This window comes from Megascapheus bottae, chromosome 26 (assembly GCF_031878675.1).
Source record: "Megascapheus bottae isolate mThoBot1 chromosome 26, mThoBot2.hap1, whole genome shotgun sequence".
In the NCBI taxonomy this organism is placed as follows: Eukaryota; Metazoa; Chordata; class Mammalia; order Rodentia; family Geomyidae; genus Megascapheus; species Megascapheus bottae.
This window is the reverse complement of record NC_143534.1, coordinates 9,654,974-9,660,631: the sequence shown is the minus strand read 5'-3', so window position 1 is coordinate 9,660,631 and position 5,658 is coordinate 9,654,974.

Here is a 5,658-nt window from a genome sequence, read left to right as displayed (position 1 = left end):
AACTGCCTCATGCTCTGTGAGGTGACTTATATTCCTGGTCCTTGGCGGCCTGGAGTGCCTCTTCATCTTTTTTTGGATAATTTCAATCATTAGTACTGCCATTCCGCTGTGAAAACACTGGTACTCTACTTGGTAGATAAGGAAGCCTAGCTCCCAGCCCCAGGTTCAGGTGCATGTCAGCAATGTGGATCTTCTTAGGTATGGAAGAAAAACAGTGTCTTTCAAGGGAGAGCAGCCATGCTCAAATAGGGTTTCTAGAAAGACTTCCCACCTGCTGGGAGTTTGGCCTCGTGGTAGAGTGCTTGCCTAGCATGCACGAAGACCCGGGTTCAATTCCTTGGTACCACATACATAGAAAAAAGCCAGAAGTGTTGCTGAGGCTCAGGTGGTAGAGCTCTAGCCTTGAGAAAGTCCAAGGACAGTGCTCAGGCCCTGAGCTCAAGCCCAGGACTGCACCAAAAAAAAAAAAAAAAAAGAAGAAAGACTTCACAGCTCACAGCTAAGATACTAATGTGGATAATACATAATTATCATGAGAACATATGATTATTGCTTAGTGTTTATGGGAGAAAATAAAACCCATTTTTCTAAAACCCTCTAAGCTTCTTAAAGAAAAGTACTGGGGTTTGAACCTCGATCCTCATTCTTGCTAAGCAATGTTCTAATTGTCTCTAGCATTGTTTATTACTGGAAACAATTTGTGTGTGTGTGTGTGTGTGTGTGTGTGTGTGTGTGTGCTGATCCTGAGACTTGAGCTCAGGGCACTGTTCCTGAGCTTCTTTTGCTCAAGCCTTTGTTAAAACAGTGAGTACATAACAGTTGATACTTGTTCTCAACTTTGCTAGATGTTTGATCATAAAGGACATCATTTAAAGTGCCATTTTAGGTTGGAATCATGTGCTTGCATGCTGGTAGGGGAGGTATAGGAAGGAATATTAAGTTAATATTAATGCCCAAGAATGACAAAAAAACTTCAAGCCTTGCTTCCAGATGCGTCTGCATGTCATAAGATGGTGCATTTGGAGGCTAAAATAAACAGCCCATTAAGAAAACTGGACACTTCCCAGCACCTGCAAGCCCTGGACATTTCTAAGGCAGACTTACTCATTGTCGAAATCTGTCATCTCTAAAAAGTCAGTCCTAGTGATTCTTTTGCTATCAGCTTCTCCATAATTTATTTTAAAAAGAAATAGAATCAAACCCGAAGTAGGTCTTTAAAGCAATGGAGAGTTATAATTCCAGAAGAGACACAATTCACTGCAGCCTGGCTGTTGGTCTGCATTCTCAGTGTGTGCCCCCAGGCAGCTGTCAGTGGCGAAGGCTGGAAGTGGATTATCTGGGTCTTCACTGCAGTGAAGATGGATGACTTCTAAGTAGAAACTCTTCTCCTCACAGCGACCAGGCAGGATAGTGAGCAGAATAATGGTCAGGATGAACATCACCAGCTCTAATGAGAAGCCGTTGACAGAAAAATTGCTCTAACATTCATCAAAAAGCCAATAAATGCCAAGGAAGGGAGTGGAAAGGAAGCCGCTCATAAATGCTTTCCCAAGGGGAGTCTGAGGGGAGCCAGGGACAGCACACCTGCTCTGCCTTTTTTTCTGAGCATTGCTCAGGGAAACATCTAGAATTCCGTATGTGTATGGGTAGTTTCTTTTGGGGAGGGATGTCAAAAGGGAGGGACCCCCCTCAGCTTTGGGGCAGAGAATCCTATGTTGGGTACCACTACTGGCTGCGTCTATATCTTCTTATTCATTTGTGCGGTGTGTGATGTCAACTAAGAGCAGAAATCCCTTCAGGCTTGAACAGCCAAAGCTTTCCACGAATCATGCCATTTGCGCACTGAATGAGTCAAAATGGGTCCTCTTCAATGCCAGGATTCCTCTGCCTGTGCTGTCCATTTAATGGCCAGGCCAGTCTCACAGGCTCATGGCAACAGGTCTGGAGTTCCTACAGCTTGTTTCTACTTATCACTGCTGGAGGAGGATGTTCAGGAATACCAAATATGAATCCCATTCTTGGCTTGCTTGGGTTTTCCAACGGCAACAAGGTTGCTGAGGACTTAGCTAAAGGAGATGTCTTTGGAAAGTGATGGTGGTACATATGCGGGAAGGTTGCGAAGAAGTGAGACGGCCAGGTTGATGACATGTACTCTTCACTGGGCTCAGGGTGGGGTGGCTTGAGAGGAAATGGGAGTAACTGCTAGTGAGTATGAGATTTCTTTTAGGGGCATAATGTTCTTTGGGCGACTGGTAGAGTGCTTGCCAATCATGCATGAAGACCACAAACACAGAAAGCTGGAAGTGGTGCTGAGGCTCAAGTGGTAGAGCCTTGAGAAAGTCCAAGGACAGTGCTCAGGCCCTGAGCTAAAGCCTAGGACTGGCAAAAATAAAACAACCCCCCTCCGAAAAAACCCCCACAACTCTCATGGATTATGATATGTATTACAACTATACACAATCTAAGACCCATTGACTTGTATGTTATGATAATGCAAGATCTAAGGATATCTGTCCAAAGCCATTATTTTTAATTTTTTTCTTTTATTGAAATTGAATAATTACATTCATAATCATCTTTACATTCACACTTATACGGTTATCATTCTGATTTACAAAACTAATGATTAGCAAAAAATACGAAGACCTCAAGTTTTACATAGGAAAAAAGTTCAATTCTTCCAATGTTAGTGATAAAATTATTTCTTCCTGTATCAGGTGAGAAGTACATTTCTTTCCTGTTACTTAGTTTTAGCTGTTCCCTCTTTCTCTACCATTTTTCCCTCCCCTCACTGCCCTGGCAAAACCGTTATTTTTTGAAAAGCAAAAGTAATTCTATCACCCAGAGTACTTCTTCTGTCACCTAAAATGTGCATAATAAAAACTGAAAACCCCTTTCGTCCATCCATTCTCCCCTCGCTTCTCCAGAAATGAAGTAAATTACATGGTCTGATTGTGTATGTGTGTGTGTTGGAATAATCCTGGCTGGCCTTGTAATGATTTTGTCTCAGGATTCCAAGTACTGGGATTACAGGTATGCATCAAACACCCAACCACGACCTAGTCTTATAAATATACACCATTCTTTCCTTCCTAAGAAAGCCTACTCCTATTTTCACATGAGAATCTAGTTTATCGTGTATACTGTCTCTTGAAAACACTATAGAACCATTTTTTAAATGAAAGATCTCTCTCTTACATACACATCCCTGTAGAATATTTTTTTTTCTTTGTGGGTCATGGGGCTTGAACCTGGCCTGGGCGCTGTCCCTGAGCTCTGCAGCTCAATGGACCTTGATGTTGTTCCTGAACTCTTCAGCTCAAGGCTACTCCCCTACCCTTGAGCCAAGCCCTACTTCCCGTTTTTCTAGAGGTTAATTGGAGATAAGAGTCTTAGGTCCTTTTATGCCTGGGCTGGCTTTGAACCTCGATCCTCAGATCTCAGCCTCCAGAATAGCTAGGATCACAGGTATGAGCCAGTGGAAGAAGTCACAATCTTTAGCCCATGGCTAAGAAGCATTTGAAAAATCAAATTACTCCCCTCCTTTCCCTTACTTCTAAGAATGAAGGCTGAGACTCAGTGTGAGAGGGCAGGGCCTCCACAGGCCTGAGGCCAACACAGGAGGTGAGGTTTTAAAAGGATCCTGGGTGCCCCTCTGGTTTCTTCACCTTCCTCTCCAGGCCAATTACAATTGTGTGCAATTTCATCCCAGACACTGTGTTGCTTCCATTTATGAAGAGGTTATACTTCCCCATGTCAGGTTATGAGTATAATGCACCTCCACCAATGCCTCCCCTTCCATGGTGTGTTGCTTCAATGCTTAAAACGCAAATAGAGCAAGAGCATGTCATCTGTCACTTCTACCCCGGTGCAGTTGCTTGCAAATTTTAATTTGAAGCATTAGCACCTGAAATTTTCTAAGGAATTGTTTCCAGAATCACCATTTCTACTCAGCAATGGTCTGCTGCAGAGCTCTGAAATCTGCTTTTGAACCACTCAACCGTGCAGGTGTAGTTGACCCCTGGGCTGTACTTTAGAAACACTAGTCTTTAGTGACATGGGTTTCAGAGGATTGAGAGGGGGGAAACAGCTAGCTGAACAACAAAAGGGCCTCTGGGAACACCGAGATTAAATTAGGAGTAATGGCCAAGTGTGACGGAAGTCAAGGTCCCGAAGGGCCTCCCTAGCTGATGGGTCTTCAGAAGGTTCCACGTGGCCCCAAATTGCATAGTGTCTGTAAAGCGGATTTCTTGCTCTCAAATGTAACCTAATATTTCCAATTTTACCACTTCTCAGAGTAAAATGCCCACAAGCATTCCATGTGAGCAAAAAAAAAGTTTACCTCTTTCAAGTTTTGTTTGTACCTCCCCAGGGTGGTCAGACCAGAATGTGGGAACTGGATGAACAAGTGAGTCTTTGTACAGGAAGAGGAATCGAGCCCTTTCAGAGGCTGCTGCCCTACACAGCCTCACAACTGAGACCTGGACTCTGTATTCTCGGCAGTCAAATCAGTGCTTTTCCCTAAACCTCCTTTGGAAGGCAAATTGTGTTCCCTCTGCTCTGCCACGAGTGGTGGATCTCCTCAGAGCCCACTGCTAGTCTATCTTTGCAGTCTGTTGAGATCACAGCCTTCACAATCATGTCAATCCATATCCATACACTAATTCAGCCAAAGGGAAACACCTGAACATCTCTGGGCCTCACATATACCATGGGAGAGAAGATCAGTGCAGGACAGCCAAGCACGGTTTTAGCTGTCTCAAAGTGTCTGCTCTAATGTCAGTTAGTGAGCTGATAGTCTGTCACCTGGCCGTTTGCTTACATTCTCCAGGGTCCAAGCCAGCCTTTGCATGGTGCCTCACCCAGGATAGGCAGAAATGATTCCATTCTTGTTTTATGGCACCTGACCCTGCTGGGGTGTGGCCTGGGCTCAATTCAGCTTGGCTTCCCAGATGTATAAGGATATGGAGGGAAAGATGAATATACCAGGCTTGCCAAGAGCCATCCTGCTGTGTCTTTAACAGAACAATTTCCCTCACCATTGTGGTGAGGAAAAAATAGCGTAGATACAAATAAACTCAGAATTTATATTTGCCTTGGGGTAAATGATCTGATATCAGGGATGAGTAGCTCATTCTCTTTGCGGATTATTTTCTGCACAGGTAACTACTAAAAATATATGTGCCAAGTGTACATTAGCTCATAGGCTGGGAAGCCTGCCCAGAGGCCTGATGGTCCCATAGGTTGAGGGCTCAGACTAAAATGAGCCCTTTACTTTTGATGTTCATTTGCCAAATGCATGACAAGGTTTTGTTACTTTTCTCCAAAGCCCTGGAGTGTGTGTCACCCTCTCCTCCACACTGTGTGACCCTGCAGCCATAGGGCAGGAACTTCCATGGGGGTCACTGAAGTGGGACAGGCAGTCTGGGATCTTTACCAGAAGCTGGGCACAGTGGGACATGTGTGGAGGGTGCCCCCCTCAATGGGAAGAAAGTGCCTTCTGCATCTCTCCCACGACTCTCCTCTGCCTTTGTCCAGAATTCCCCTGTCACTGCAAGCTGGAGGCTAGGATCTTCGTTGGAGAAGGCAAGACACACGCTGTTATGTCCACCAGAGTGGCCATGAGTTTTTCTTCTTAGACGACTCAGAGTCTGGAAA